Below are 17,375 nucleotides of genomic sequence, written 5' to 3'. Positions count from 1 at the left end.
GTGTTTCCGACCTGGAGACGTTTCTCCAAGCTTCACAATGGTCAAACATCTGCTGCTGGCCTCTCCCAAGCTGGGCATGGGGCCATGGTGCCAAGATTGTCCCCACTCACACAGCCCCACAGCCCACATTGGCATGGCCATGAGCACGGATAGCCAGAGAGTAAAGAATCGGTGGTTAGTGTTTAATGGGCACACATTAACTTTTAAGCCTTCAAAAGCTCTAATTAAGCCTGGCTTTCATTTTAAATGCACCACCCGAAGTGGGAGAGTAGGCCATTTGTTTTTACACAGCTGAGGAATGTGCATTTAACTATCTCAGGAAGGAAAAAAGAAATGAAAAACACTTGGAGAGCTGGTAAACTCAACCACCTGTACCCCTGCAGCTGACTGGAACGTTTCTCTTCCCACTGTAGGCCAGAGCTTTGAACAACTACAGGAGGTGGCTAGGGTAAAATTTGAATTTAACACAATTTCCTTTGCTAAAAGCAGCAGGGCTTGGAGAGTTTTAACCAGTGTTTTGTCACTGTCCACCCAGCACCAACAAATTCCTCTGCTCTGTGTTTTTGTACCATGATGCATCTCCACTTCTGCATTCCTGCTCCTCAGAGGTCCAGATCCTAAATAAGACAAGGCATCCAGACAAAGCTGTGCAAACTCAGCTCCCTCTGACTGTTTGGACAGTCTGAATCATAAACAGTATAGTAAATTAATGCCAGTAATGCCAAATTGTTTTAATGACTGCATGTTTTCTGCTCTGTGCCCAAAAGAGTGCTGATTTGTCTTCTGGCTGTTGCACCAGCCTCCTAGACATCCTTGTGCAGCCTAAACAAATGTGTTTTGAAGGACACTAGTGGGGCCTGAGAAAGACTGTATCCTGTCTTTAAATTGTGGGTGGACCTGGGGAACTGGTGCATGTGAAGGACACAAGAGTTTGTGAGACTTATTTTTAGTAGCCACACCAAAACTGTGCATTAACTTAAAAAAGTTTTAAATTATGAAATAAAGCCTGCTAGTGATCTAAAATAAAGAAATTTTCATTTGAAGAGAATTGAAAAAACAGAAGGAATTACTCAATTTTCAGTGGCAACTGGAAGCATGATATTTGGTTTAAAAAAATCAACAAAAAGTAAGGAAAAGCAATTTTAAAAAACTTATGGTTTATTTGTTGGAAAAAACAGCTAGATTAAAGGAGAACTAATACCTTCAATAAAAGGAAGTAATTTAAACATATTACAGAAGGAATCCTTGAAATTTGATGCTCCAAGTTTTAAAACATTTTTCATGAGAAAGAATTTGGAGCAAGAACGAAATGGCTACTGAAATTAAAGTCTTGTGTTCTTCTCTGAGATGCCTCCACCTTGGTAAGAATTCGAAAAGTAATTAAGCACTAGATTTATAACCTGAGGAAATAAAATGAAAATAAAATATATCTTTAACTGAGATTCAGCAATAAGCTTTTACTCCACCATTGCAGATGGGAACCTCTATACTTCATCTAGAGGCAAAATGTACAAAGGTGTTTTGTCTCAGCAAGTTGATTTTTCCCTCTTTTGACCTGTCCAGGTGTAAAGCCTGTGAGGGCAGTAATATGCATTTCTGCACTTGGTCTGCTGGCTGCAGAGCGAGAGGTACACACAGCACAGCACTCACAAGTGTCACTGTCCAGCATCTTCCAGTGCAACACCCACCAGCAGGAAGACTGCAGGTATCCCAGACATAAAACAGAAAGAAAGGCTTGGGATAGGATACAGGGCATCCACCTCCCTGACAGGCACTTCTCAGTAGTCCAGAAAACTCTCCCACTTTTCATACATTTTCCCCAGTGCCTTGAGTGGTTTATTTTTTGAGTTTTCACACCAAGGTGAGAGATTGTTCATACATTGAGAAGCAACATGCAGGGAATACTCTGGTTCGAAATGGTCAGTATCTTTTTCAAATTATTTTCCAGCCCCTCTCTTTTGATAGCAAGTTTCTGGAAGTTCTTTTGTAGGATTCTTTTCTGCAGCCTCATTCCACTTTCTCAAACTAGGCAGAAAAGTAAAAAACATGGGAGAAAAAACAGAAGCATTCAACTTTTTCCAAACAGGAGCCGTCTCTGGAGCAACTGGTTCCTCCAACTCCTGTGTGAGAAAATGTTTACAATTAGCTTCCCAATAACACCATCTGGAAGAGCATCAGCCTTGCTGTGTTTTCACACCCAGGCCTCAGTATGACCATGAAATCAAAACAAGACAATTTTTCAAACCACCTGGCAAGTTTCCCCTGGATGTTGGAATTAAGGAGCTAGTGCAAGAAACTATGGCCTGACCTAACCACAGCTATTCTGCCCTGCAGGCCATGGTGAGAGTGTTTTACAGATTTAACCACAACCAGAACTTCCTTTGCAGCAAAGGAGTTTTTGCCCAAGATACTTTCTTGGAAGCTTTTCTTCGTATGGCACCTCTATGCCAGGTCCACTGGATTCTGGCTTCAGTCTCTAAGCGCTTCTGTCTGAGAGATTTCTTGAAAGTTTGGAAGCAAGGGGAGAAGGGTAACACAGAAGCAGTCACTGGAGTTCAACTCTGAGCCTAATGACTGAGCTCACAAAGAATTCCTTCTTCTTAGCCAGTCACTCCAGTTGTATCATAGTTCTGATAAACCAAGGGACCTTATGACAGGCTCTTGAGGAGTTGCAATGTGCTTCATTCTAATCTCATTTTAAACTTTTAAGCAGGATGACCTCAGGTGTCATCCTGTTCTGCAGTACTCCTCACCTTGTTTAACGTTTCTGCTGCACATCCCTACACATATTTCCACAAGGACATTGGGCCAGTTTGAGAATCATGATCAACATCTATCTGAAAATAAAGCAGATTTTAGCATTTCATCTATTGTGGTCCAAAAGACAATAGATCTGTCTCTACTATGAATTTTAGCCAAAAAGGGGGTGAGATCTTAGGACAGATTAAAGCCTGATTCACACTATGCTGATAACTTCCTCCAGGAACTTGTTCAATCCTTTATCACACTGTGAGATTATCAAGTAACTGTTCAATGTATGCTGTGGTACCAATCTGCATCTTTGTCAGCATCATCTGTATTTTCACTGAGAGCAAGAGTACAGCTCAGAAATTGAATTCAGAATGATTTTAGGACATATTGTTGTATTATTATTACTGTTGTTATTATTATTGTTTTGTTGTCATGGTTATGACAATTATTATTCCTAAATACTTAGAAATCATACTTAAATTAACTATCCTCTTCAAAATACTTTTCTAAAGATTTAATTTGTTGGCCACTTATTCTTGGAACAGAGTTCCTACCAAAACTACAATCAAACTGTTTATTTTTTCCTGTGGACAGCATTCTGGAAGAGCTAGATTTCAAGTCTTCCCAAGTCTTTTCCAGCCTTCCTGTCAATCTTCTCCATCCGTGATGAGTGTGGGCTCCATTTTCTCTAGAACTGTATAAAAATCAACTCTGAAAATTTGTCCAGTCATCCCTGTGTACTTCACAAATTTTAATATTTTATTAGCAAAATTCCCAGATGGACTTTGCAGTGCCTGCATTGGAACACAGAGATTTTTGCCCAAAAGGACATCACCAGCTGATGATCTGCAAGTTCCCACAGGCAGCTCACTGGGCAGTGGTGAGGGTCTGTCCTGTCCGGCCTTGGATTAATTGAAGATTCTTTTGGCTGTGTCGGTATTTAATTAATTTGTTTCTACAATCCTTATTTTTTCCAGTTGCCTGTTTCCCTCAATTATAGACCGAAGTCCCACAGCTCTTCCTTTCGGTCCCAGAGTTTTCATGAGCCATGTTAAATCCCCTTACCCAACACCCTCAGGCAATGTGTCCATGTGTTGCCATGCATGATGGTGACCCACGTCCTTCCTCTTTCATTCTCCTGTACCAAGGAACTCCTGAAGATTTTTGGTAAGGTCAGCACCCTCTGCTGCAATCCTGAGGACTCTTTTTACTGCTCCTAAATTACCACCTCCAGGAGATCTCTGTCCTTTTTCAACCCTCAGCTGCTCTGGGGATGTGGAGTTTGGGCAATCCAAGAGGACTAGTCTCCACAGGCTCATTTCAGGTTCAGCTGGGGTCTTTTTGAGTGTGCTCTGGCAAGGTGAGATGAGTCCTTCCATCCCACACCAAAGGCTTCTAGCAGATTTGGATAATGCAACTTCTTTCTTGGGGATACAGTGCTGCAGTATCACTGAAAATGAGCTAATACAGTTGGCCACCTGGAAATGCCCCTTTATACCTTACACATTTTTTTATCTAGTCTCCAAGTTTTTCACTTGGACCATGGAAGTAAACAGAAGCAAAAACTTGAGGAGTTTTTTTGCGTAAAAATAATTGGCTTCTCTTTACTACGACTGGGATAACCCAGCCTTTCTGTTCCAAGATGATGTTGGTTACAGACAATGTGGAAGATATATGTGCCCAGTCTTACCAAATCTTCCAACTGGCCCAGTTCCCCTTCCACTGACTCATCCAGACATGCTGGTCTGCACGCCTCTCATTTCTCACAGAAGCTGATGTTTCCAGCTCCCTGAACCCATGCCACAGCACATATTGGGCAAGAACAGATCAGGCCATAACTTTCTCCCTCTCCTATGCTCTGCGTGGGGACAGCTTGCACCTTCCTGATACACCTTGCCAGAGTAGTGGAACCTTCACCAGAGAGATTCTGGGTCTGTACAGACTTCCTGTAGCTTTTGTCCGTGGAAGTATTTTATGTTATCCAAATACAGTCCAACACTAAGCTCTTTCAGGCACTCTTACAGATATTATTTTTAAACTTTCTTGCCTCATCTTCCCTTCTTGTTTTGGTTTTTGTTTTAGTTTATCTGATCTGTACAGTCATTTCCATTATTTGTTCCATTTTGGATCAAGAGGAATTACCAGTCTGCCCCTTCTGTCCCTGGGAACCGGGTCCCGCTGCTGATATTAACATGACTCCTTATGTCATGAGCAATTAATCAGTATTTGGGGCCTCTAGGGCTGTTCTGTCAGGAGGCAGCGCTGCTGCCACAGCCAAGCAATGCACGAGTGCCATCCTTTTTAGTCATAAAGAGTATGTGAAAATATTACTCATTTTCCTAAGCAGAGCAGGAGGCGCCCAGAATGGCTTCCATGTTTCCAGACATCCTTCTAGCAGGAACTTCATCTTCTGGGCAACGTTACATAGGTTTTCCTGCTTCCATAGGTATACCATCCTGCTTGTCTTTCTCCAGTCTAAAAAACTATTGTCCAGCCCCTCCCCAAAACTGTTTTTCCATTTGCATTTAGAAACCGAGGCAAAAAATCAAAACCTGTGACCTGAATATCCTAGTTTTCTTATACATTTTTGTACTCTCTGTGTCATGGAAATTTTGTTACAGCTGTGTGCTATTAGCCTTAACTGCAATATTTTTTAATATTCACTGTATTTTGCTGTTCCTTATTCACTGACATGCCTGAAAAATCTCCAAAGTGCCTGGCTGAAAGACTAAGTCATCTGATTTCATTAAGTTTCCACCTGCCTCAGGTATTCTGGGTAATGGAGTGTTTTTCATTGCATGGCTGTTTTACTGTAATTACACTTAGAATATATTTTTAAATGCATATAATTAAGCCTAAGTTGAAATGTATGACTGGCATTATTAACTCTCTGTTCTTAATGGAACAGATTTTAACCTGGAGCTGTACTAGAATTATTCTGACAATTTTTGTAGCTGTTTTGTACATCTTACAGCAAAATAATTTTTTTAAATAATTGCAGTGTAAGGTAAGCTGTGCACTAAGCCTCTAAAAATTCTTTAATCATAAAAATCCATGGGCAAATGACATAATTACTCTTAATATTTTTTTATACTAAATATATTTGTCAAACTCTTTTACATCAAAGCAGTGCCAGAGTAGTGTAATAAATCTGAAAACTGTGTTAATATGGATGACCTTCCTTTTGATATGAGTTTGCAATAATTATAGACATAAAAACTGGAACCATTTCATAATTATGTAGGACATGTGATGAGAGTGCTCTTGAGTAATTATACCGTGGTTTTTGTCTTGTATTTGGATATTTCTTTAGCCAGTGCATATCACTGATCTAGTGATGAGGAGACCTGGGTTCAGGAGTGAAGACAAGAGGCAATAAAATATGCTGTACCCTCAAGTAAATCAAGTATGACTTTAAAACAGTAAAAGGCTGAGTCAACACTCCATTATTTTTTGTTCTGGCATAGAGTCTTTTATGTTGATAGAGATAAATGGCTGTAAAATTGGTGTGACAGGGTGGACATCAAGCTCTTTCAGAACAAGCTTACAAGACTTCAGGTATTTCCTACTTTTGGTCCATAGTGCTCAGACCAGCCATTTCTCCTGCCTGAGAGCTGGTCACTGACATCACTGACACAGCCTTGATATGGCTATCACAGCCAATAAATCCCCAGGCAGACCCAGAACTGGAAAAACAGAAGAAAACCCAAAAAATAATGAGGACAGAAACATTATGAGCCAGTCTCACTTGAACTGGAACAAAGTTATGTTCAGGCTTGGTCTGAGATAAGGGCAAGTGGCTGAGAACAATTTTTCTTATGAAAGGTCTATTTTAATGGCTGAAATTCAGTCAATCCTATTTATGCTTCTTTTCAGGTTCTAAATTATAACAGCCTATAAAATAAGCAACAGGTGACCAAAAAGAGAGATACAGCAGTTAACTGGACATGCAGGAGGACTCCAAATAGAGTAGAAATGCACACCTTCTATAGAGATTTATGGATTTTCTTCTGTTTCAAAAATCCTTTTTTGTTCAAAAGCTGTTTCATTACAGCAAAAAATGGAGAAGTGTGAAGAGGAGACCCATGCCAGATGAAGGGAAGTGTGTGAGATCTACTGTGTGAGAATGTCCTAGATAATGACTGACAGCTGCGAGGTTTTGGTCTCACTTTCATTTTAATGGCATCCTCCAGTGATATGCACTGGATTTCAAGCCTTTGTCGCACTGTCAGCTCCTGTGATGATCCACAGAATATGGGCATTTGACAGGTCTTTAATAAACAGTTTGCTGCTGGGATGAATTGAAGTTCAGCTGTATCCAGCTCGAGTTCAGCAGAACACATAAGGCTGTTAACTCATCTTTATGCTGCAAAGCGGAAAAAAGAGAAGGAAGGGGGAAAAAATTCAAGCTTGGACACCTGCTATTTTTTTTAGACATTAATTATGAGACCTTATTTTTGCAGAGGATGATAATAGAGTGGAGTAGCAAGCTACAGTAGCACATTCTCACAAAAAAAACCCAAACAAACAAACAAACAAACAAAAAAAACCACCTGCAGCTAAGAGCACTAGAAAATGCTTTTTTACTTTTTTCTTATTTTTTCATATACATGTAGTCAACTAAAAACCTTCCAGGAGAATTCAATTTGTTGGGTTTTTTGGTAGAAATTGGATACCAGGGCTGTTCTTTGTTTCTGTAGCATTGAGGTTCTTCTGGCACTGGCTCACAGAAACAATCACAGAATCTCAGGATCTCAGAACTTCAGGATCATTTAGGTTTGAAATGACCTCTGAGGTCATCGGGTTGAAAACATGACCAAACCCCCTTTGTCCCTGAGTGCCATGTCCAGTCATTCCTTCAACACTTACAGGGATGGTGAGTTCATCATTGCCCCGGGCAGCCTCTTCCACAGCCTGACCACCACTTCTGTGAAGAAATCACTCCTAATATCCAGCCTGAACCTCTCCTGGTGCATCTTAAGACTCTGTCCCTCATCCTGTCCCTGTTCCCTGGGAGCAGAGCCCGATCCCCCCGGCTGTCCCCTCCTGTCAGGAGTTGTGCAGAGCCACAAGGTCCCCCCTGAGCCTCCTTTTCTCCAGGCTCAGCCCCTGTCCCAGCTCCCTCAGCCGCTCCTGGGGCTCCAGCCCCTTCCCCAGCTCCGTTCCCTTCCCTGGACACGCTCCAGCCCCTCAGTGTCTCTTGTCCTGAGGGGCCCAGAGCTGTCCCCAGCCCTGGAGGTGCCTCAGCAGTGCCAGCCCAGGGGACGGGCCCTGCCCTGGGGCTGTGTCACACCGTGGCTGGGACAGCCCAGGGGCCATCGGCCCCTTGCCCACCTGGGCACCCCTGGGCTCCTCTCCAGCCACTGGCACCAGCACCCCCAGGGCCCTTCCCAAAGGACCCATTCCAGCCCCTCTGCCCCAGTCTGGAGTGTGGTTAGTGTGGTCAAAGTGTAGAACCCAGTACTTCACCCTGGTGAATGCTGCTTTGGTCTCAGCCCATTGACCCAGTGTGTCCATATCCCTCTGCAGAGCCTTCAGGCTTCCCATCAGATCAAAACTCCCAACCTGGAGCTCTCCGTGAATTTGCTAATGATAACTCAATCCCCTTATCTAGATCATGTACTTATTTATATAACAAAATATATAAAAATAATTTGGTTTTGGACACAGTGTCCATGTTAGGGCATGGGTCAGGCAGGAAACCACTGTGGAGATGAGATTCCAATGAAAAAGGAAAGAGGAGCAAGCCAGCTGATTCTCAGCTGCCTATTTTAAACCCTGCTGCTTTCTCCATGAAGGAAGAGGAACAGTTTGGAGCTGGGCAATATGAGCAGGAACTGCCTCCATCATTATGATCCTTTCCTCATCACAGCTGATATGGGAATCCCCATTCTTTAGGACTTCTCCACCCTACTCAAAACCTTCAAATCTTCCTTTTTCTATTCCTCTTCCTGTTGCTAGATTGACCTGGTTCCCTGTTTTTTAATGTTTTTCCCCCTATAATTTATTTTCCTTACTTGCCTTCTGATTCTTATGTAGGTCAGCTCTGATCCAAGTCGTACCATGTTCTCAGTGGGAGGTTCTTTTAACTTTTTTCATTATTTTCTTTTTAAATTTATTTTAGCAAATTTTAGCAAAAGAAGAGCTTTTATAGTGTCACTTTGGTTAGAGTCAGTACAGCCAAAGGAGGGTGGGTATCAGGGAACTTGCACTGTTTACTGCAAGACTTTATACCTGGAAAAACCTTTACTCCCCTATTTGGTTCTGACAGATATGAACATTCACAGACCCAAACTTCATGCTCTTTTCTTTGTGTAGATCATTTTATCTTATGTCCTGTGTGAAGACAGAATTGAAGCAACATAATAGTAATCATCATCATCATCATAAGAGTAATAATAATATTAACTAACAAAACCCTAAAGAATGTTGCTGGCAGGGATAGGCATGGCAAGGAATTGAGTCAAATTAGAAAGACTGAGGTGATGTTCAGACAGAACCTGGTGCAGTATCTGTGATATCACTCAGAAAAGATCAAGCCTCGATATGCTGTTTCCCTCGATATGCTGTTGTGTGTTGAGTGCAACTGCTCAATTACCACTTAATGAAATCTCCTGAAGTTAATGGAGAGTGTAGCAATTGAGAAAACTGGGACTAAAATAGAGCAATTGTGAGACTCTTAGGTTTTTTGTTTGAAGAGGAATGTGTATCAATAATGTGACCAGGATAAAATACAGAACCTTCCTTAAGAATTCATTTTAGAATGAATTGGAAGGGAAAACAAAATTATGAGCTCAATTCTTCATTTGTCTGTACAGCTTGAGCTCAGTACTCTTCTGCCACACAAGGAAATTCTAAAATAAAACCAAGTACGCCAGAGGCACATGCACAATTATGAACTTTTAAGGTGCATGAGTCCCTAGGTGCCCCATTTTTGCATAACTCAAAAGATTTTTTGTTCTTATAGGTCCTTTCCCAAATAAATCTAGACTGGATAATGCCTACAGTGAATACAATTGAGAGTGACATGTTAGTAAAAGTTAATTAAGAATCACCTATGCTTAAATAGGGAAGGAGATGAACATTAAAGTAGACCAATTGAACAAAATTGGACACTGTATGCTATCATAAGTGACAGCTGCCATGTTTAGTTCCCTGTTCTATTCAGAGCTGTTAGCTGATTAGTGTTATCTCCCCAGCCTGTGCTTCCTCTGCTGCCTCATGGAACACAGCAGACCCTGCTGTAGGACTCTGCCACAAGGGACTTTATTGTGACACTGTGGCTCTCTGCTTGGCCCTGTGAGAATGAAAAGAAGGGCTGTGAAAGGGGAAGGAGTGAATGGAGTTGGCCTGGAGCTCCATCAGGTCACCGCTTTAATTTAGGGGTTGGACCAGCTTAATGAGTTGGCCTCAACCTGCAGAGCAGCTGTTAGTCCTGCATCCAGCCAGAGCCAGAGGGGAGAGATATAAGAAGATGCATCAATGCGTCATCCACTGAAAACCCAAGTACATGCAATTTTTCAACTGGGAAACAGAAGTTAGTTAGCTTTCCTCAGAACCAAAATAGCAACTGTTTTCATTTCTAATAATACAGAATTTCTCACCTTCCTGGATTGCTGTAAATATTTACCACAACCACCAGGGTATTAAGATAATGATAAAAACAATAATTTACCTTTAATAGAACATTCTGTGGTAATTAATCCTTATGCTGCAAGATGCCCTGGCTTAGCTCTTATTCAGGATTTTCCTTTTGTAGTTAAAATACATTTTTCCCGTGATATCCAAGGCTTTTGCACTACTTTATTTACCATTGTATATAGAGATCACACAGTTAGAAGACCAGTTCTGAGGCTCATATACATAGCCTAGAAAGAAGGGGAGAGGCACAGAGTACATCCTGAGGGAACAGCAGAAATCCTGTGAAATTCTACCTTTTTTTTCTCTCTCCCCCCATTTTACTATGTCTCAAAATGTTGAGAAGCTAATTTGTGGTGGAGAGGAATAGTGGAGACTACTGAATCAAAACCAAGGAACATAAAGGATTCCAAAAAGACTGGAGAAACATTGGAAAGCTGGGAAATCCAAAAGGTGATGTTTATTTAGAAAACACATATGTTCTTCCCTATGTGTGACTGCTTGCTGTGAGATTTTTTTAGCTTGGTACATACTGGTCCCCAGTAATTGCAGATGTCAGGCTAATCAAAGCAAGAAGATCTGGTGGATAACCAAAGCCCACAGCCCCTAGTGCCCAGAACCAGCAGCCCTTTCCAGGTGTAGGTTCAGCTGTATCTCCCAACCTTATCTCCTGTCCAAAATTTCATTATTATTTAAAGTGAAAATAAAGCACTGAAATGAAAAACAATATGCATTAGAGATTCAGTGTCTTCAAAGGCTGTTGTCTGTTGGCACTTTTTATTTATGTGGCTTAATCTGAATAAAGATGGTGAATAGCAATGTCTCAGCATTCCTTAGGGCTCAGCTGACAACTCCCAAGAGCACACATAGTCTGAGGATAAGAAGTTATTAACATAATTGTCTTGTTCTGATGCCTAGAGAGGTTTACCTGGAACAGAGGCTAGACAGACTTAAAGAATAAAGTAGGTATTTATTAAAAGGCCTTCAAAGGGTACACCTTGGGCAGTACAAAAGCCCAGCCATGGCTACACACCAGGTGGACCCAAGTTGGACCCAAGATGGACAACCAGTCATGAGGTCTCACACTTTTATAAGATTTGGTCCTTTTACATATTGGGGTCAACTGTCCAATTACAGCTTCAGGTTATGCAGTCCCATCCTCCCAGATTGCTTTCCTCAATCTGCTGTTGTTTGTACCTTTTAGGCCCTGAAGCTACAATGGTGTTTTTGGTTCTCAAGCTGGAAAAAGGTTTTTTTTGTCTAACTACTCTGTGAAGAGAATTTGCTAACACTGTATGAAGTTCAGTCACACAGTAAGGCAGTATAGAATCTAAAATTATGAAAGCTAAAACTTAGGCTATCAGTTCCCAACCACAATCTTTGCCTCTTGTGCTCCAGCACAGCTTTGCTCTACTATTTGCTTGAGTTTAATTCAAATTCACCCTGTTCAGATGCTTTTGTTCAACAAACATCATGAGGTATGGGGCCTGGTTGAAGGCAGTTCAAAGACCAGAAAGAATGATTAGAGGTGTTGAAAACATGGTCTACAGAAGAAAACTGAAAAAAATAAACCAGCTAGATACCAGGTTCTTCAAGTCCTTTAGCTTTTGGTGTCAGAAGGTATCAGTAAGAGGAATAATTGACTATGTTGCAAAGATCCAGTCAGTCTCCTAACCACTAGCACTTCTTCAGAAATGGAGAGGGATCAGCAGGATGCCTTAGGGAAAGGCTCTATTGCCTTTGCTGAACAATCTTCAGCCTTTAAATACACCTAAGAGACCACCACCAGCTATTAGTGTAAGCTGAGAACTGCACGAAAACCATATGCAAATGTTATTGGTTAGGAAAGGGAGGGAGTTTAGTACTATAAAGTCTCTCAGAAATGCAAAAGAAGAAGAAAAATAAATATTTAATTTTCCTAGACTCCGTCAGAGGCCATTTTGTCTCTCCATTTTTTGGAAAATTTTGCTTCTTTTTGTGCGCCTTTGCAAAGATTCCTCATTCCTTTACATCAAGATGACAATAATTTCTGTGCTTACTAAGAAGTGAATTTTACTGTGTCTGTGGCTAATCTTTTAGATGAGAACTGTCTCACCTGAAGTCTATATAATCTTTTAGGTACTGTTGGTCTTAGTCCTTTCTGAATGATTTCTTGAGGACCATTGGATAGGTCTATTTTCAAAAAAATGATGGAATTTTAACAGTTCTTTGTCTGAACTATCAGCCTAGAAATCCTTTTAAACCATTGGAGGGAAATAAGCACCTTAACAATAAAAACCTTCTCACTAATTTAGATCAACTAAGTCAACATTTGGTGGTGATTTCTTTTCAACTATAGCCAATGAGATTTCTTGATGTCTAGCTCAGATCAGCTCATACTCAATATCTATTCTCTCTCTTATATGTCTGTCACACTCTGGTCCCAAAAGCAACCTCTAGGAAGAGCTGCAGACTAAACTATAATGATACCATCTAAAAAAATTTTACCATCACAGTACTATTATAAAAACATCACTGCAAAATAATCCACCCACCCCAAAAAAACCCAAAACCACAAACTGTGTGTCAACAATTTGGTGTCCACAAGCTGTAAGAAAAATCCTTTGGCAAATGATAACCCTAATGTTCTTTGACTTGCTGCCATCTCTTCTCACTGCCTTATACTCAAGTTTGTTTTCAGAGAGACTGTGACTGATTCTTTCAAGATAAAGAGGGTGTGTATTCAAACAGAAGTTATCAGTAGACAGATCTGTGGCATGAGAAGGGCAAGAAAATAATTGAATGGAGTTCTGTGTATTTATGTAACACTTACAAGTGATTTCCAGGAAGGGGGATTAAAGTCTCTAGAGGTGGAGGAAATGATCTCTGCAATTGTACACTGGGAAGGTAAAGATCTTGCAAGCTAGGACAACCTTTGGGGTGAAGAAGGAGAGGTATTGTTGGAAGATAGATGGGTCAATATATGGTCAATATATGGGTCTCCCTGTAACTCTGTTAATGAAGAGTCAAAGTAGTTTAAAATAATTCTGAAAAGATACAATTTTAATTGAAAATTCTAGGTCTCCATAAAACTTTGTGTTAAAGGTATTATAACTATCTCTGAGTGGCAAAGGAGAGAGTTTGGAGATTTTGATATGGAGACGATGTAAATACAAACACAGATATCAATCACAGATAGAAAAAAGATATAAATACTTTTTCATCTTCAGTCCCCTGGTATACACTGAGGTTCCTGTATAACCCTTAGTTATACATCAGTTTCAGAGCACTATCTGAAGTTTTGCACATTTAGGTTGCATTTTATTTACTAGAACCATCTATTAAAAGGTTTAAAAAGTGACCAGTTCAGTTATTTTGTATCTCCTCTCCCTAATGTCATTTTAAATTGCACAGAAGAACAGAGTTCTCAGCTCTCCAGCATGTCTTAGTATCACCAATTATTTGTGGGGATCAGGGATGTTTGACCTTTCAGAGAGTGGAGGAGAATAAAACTTTTCCCCAAAAGCATCACAGTCAGCTCTTCAGTATGCTGGAGCAGGCCAGCAGGTTATGAGTTGGTCATGCTGAGTGCAGAGATGGTGTGTGTCAGCTCACATCCAGCACGGTGCATCCTGCATTGCCTGGTCAGAGAAAGAGGGGCATTGTCCTTTTGGCTTCAGAGGGGCAGGACAGGAGAGGCAGCACTAATCTGCTACTGTTGGGGCCAGAACACTGTAAACTCCTGTCATCTTCCAGCTCAAACAAGTAGACTTGCCAGCTTGCATCACCACTATCTTAGGTTTCCGCACATCGAAACAATTCAGTTTTCCTTCCCTCCCTTTCCCTTTCCCCCTCTCTTACCCTTCCGTTTCTTTTTTGCCTTCTTCTTTCTTTCCACTTCCCTTTTCTCTCGCCTTTTCCTCTCCCTGTTTCCTCTCCCTTTTCTCTCTCCCTTTTCCTCTCCCTATTTCCTCACGCCTTTTCCTCTCGCTCTTTTCCTCTCTCCCTTTCCCTCGCCTTTTCCCTCTCCTTTCCTCGACCCTTTCCTTTCCTTTCCTTTTCCTTTTTCCTTCTTTCCTTCCTTTTTCCTTTCTTTCCTTTCTCTTTCCTTTCCTTTTTCCTTTCCTTTCCTTTTCCTTTCCTTTCCTTTCCTTTCCTTTCCTTTCCTTTTCCTTTCCTTTCCTTTCCTTTCCCTTTCCTTTCCTTTCCTTTCCTTTTCCTTTTCCTTTCTCCTTTCCTTTCCTTTCCTTTCCTTTCCTTCTCCTTTCCTTTCCTTTCCATTCCTTTCCTTTCCTTTCCTTTCCTTTCTTTCCTTTCCTTTTCCTTTCCTTTCCTTTCCTTTCCTTTCCTTTCCTTCCTTTCCTTTCCTTTCCTTTCCTTTCCTTTCCTTTCCTTCTTCCTTTCCTTTCCTTTTCCTTTCCTTTCCATTTCCTTTCCTTTCCTTCCCTTCCCTTCCCTTTCCTTCCCTTTCCTTTCCTTCCCTTTCCTTTCCTTCCCTTTCCTTTCCTTCCCTTCCCTTTCCTTTCCTCAAAGCAGTGACTGCAATTAGAGGTTAATTTGTGTAAACCCCAATCTCTTTCACTCTTTAGGAATGTGATCCTTTCTCACTCTGTGCAGTCAGGGTTATCTGTTCTTCCTGAAGGATGTTAGAGAGGGAAGGACGGGAGAAAGCTCAATGTTTCCAGTGCCAGACAAGGAGATATGATTGCCTGCATTGGAGATGCAGGGATGGATTAGGGAACATTTCTTCTGCAGATAGAACCCTTATAGTACCCATTATGGGCATGTTTATATCTGTTCCTTGGAAAATCTAACATCAACAACTTCTCTGGATGGGCCATCAAGCCTGGTGTGGCTGTTTCTGTTTCCCTGCAGTCCTTCCAATAAAACTTGTCCAGGTCCATTAACAGAAGCTATAGAGTCAGGTGTGGGTCTGCTTTCCAGTGACAGGTCTGAGAAAGTGTATCATTTAAAAGGTAAATAGTTTCCCACAAACAGAGCCCCAGCAGCAAAGGAATTTAATTCATGATATATATCCTAACTCCAAAGGCTTGTCAAATGCTGGGCTGTTCTCTCAAAGGAAGAGATTAAAACCACACACCTCAGCCAGATTCATCTGCTGGTGCATTCCTGTTTCCACTGGGACTGAGCAAGGAGGGCTGATAGATGATGTCATTCTGATGAGTGAAATCCTGACATCTTAGAAAATAGTGAGAGTTTTGCCATTGGGTTTGTACTGTAATCGAAATGCAAGCATCCCATGGGTCTGGGGCTACCACAAAAGGAGTTTAACACAAAAGTTTTGAGGAATGCTCAGGCTCATCTGGATTTGAATATTGAGTCTTTCTACATGGAAAATGGTTGTGCTTATCTTAGCAGGGCTAAATGACTGCTCATTGCCATGCTTAAGAGGAGAGTTCTTCAAAGTTCAAATCACATTTCAAGCCAAAAAAATTAGGCTTTTCTAATTTAGGGTATCAAGATGAATTTGGGTCACCATACTATACAGGAAAGAGTAGACTATCCCATTTTTTTCTACTGTTACATCTTGAAGAGGCAGTAATAATAACATCAATAAATGGTAATGAGGAAGAGGAAGAGGAAGACCTCAATGAGAGCTGTTCAGAAGAGAAACCAAACAACGTTTTTTCCTTGCAGTAAGCCGTGGAAATAAAAGGTTGCAAAACCCTTACAACCTCCTGCTGAGAGTTTTCCCACTTTAAAATAAAGCTACCAGAGACATAAGCATTTTCGGGTTTGGTTGAATTCTAAATGTCAATATTGCTGTTTACTGCCTCTTGAAGTAATGAATTGCATCAAAGGTCCAGCAGCTCTCACTGTCCCTATTGACTGAAAACCTGAGCTGTGGTTCACTGTTCCTATGTCACCTGTTATCCCATTATACAGTGACCTCTGCCTGTACACTTGTAGTTCTGCTGCTTTTGAAGCATGCATCTAGTGAACATGCCTTCAACATCTTCTCCATGCAATTAAAATTCCTTGCTATCATTCCCTTTTATCAAGCATTTGTAATTGGATTCCCAGTTTCTCAATTTTCATGTCAGCAAGGGGGAAAATTATAGCAAGTGCCTGATAAAAAAAAAAAAGATTCAATTCTGTTAAATGGTTTGTTCGTTATTTAGCTGAATTTCTGAAGTGAAAATAGGCTTTTGCAATCATTCTATGATTTTTCCACCAATGTTCTCCACTTACTTCTGAGATTTCTTGGCCCATTTCAGTCAGATTTGAAGACAGATTTGTAACTGTCCTATAATATCCTTGTAATGCTACATTTCTATGGGCTACAGAAGATTGGAAACTGGCTAGAGGGATTAACCTGGAAGTGTTCAAGGCCAGGCTGGATGAGGTTCTGAGCAACCTGACCTAGTGGAAGGTGTTCCTGCCCAAGGCAAGAGGTTTGCATCTTGGGTTATTTCCAACCCAAACGATTCTATGATCCTTCGATTCTATGATCCAATAATCACAAAGAGAAAACCTGTGTGAGCAGATATTTACTTAGACTGGGTAGCCAGATGTTGGAGATTATTCCCACATCCCCAGAAGCATACAAGCTGCTTTTTCCCAGAGGACAGCTGTGGATGGAAGTGCGGCTGGAAGTTATCACAGCTTTTCATCATGGAGGACACAGGGTAGGAGAAATGAGAGGAATCTAGAGGAGTAAACTCTGGAAATAATAACCACCCAAACTCATTAGGAAAAAGACTGTGTTAATGTCACTCACTGCTGATTAAATACCTTGGGGTTTTTTGCGGGCATGACAGCCTGGTGAGTTGTTTTCAAAGCTGCTTGTGTCCTGAGTATTTCAGTTTTCATGTTACTGGCAGTTCATAAAAATATGGTCTAGCAGCATCTTGTACAGCAAGATCAATATCAGAGACCGGTGAAATACATCACTTTCTGGAGGTACCCACATAGGCCCTACATAGGTTAGTCTGAATGTTTATCTTCTACATGGCTGTCTTCAGCTGAGATGGGTCATTGTTGTC

The sequence above is a fragment of the Prinia subflava genome, chromosome Z, assembly GCF_021018805.1.
Source record: "Prinia subflava isolate CZ2003 ecotype Zambia chromosome Z, Cam_Psub_1.2, whole genome shotgun sequence".
Lineage (NCBI taxonomy): Eukaryota > Metazoa > Chordata > Aves > Passeriformes > Cisticolidae > Prinia > Prinia subflava.
Note: the sequence above shows the minus strand (reverse complement) of the source record.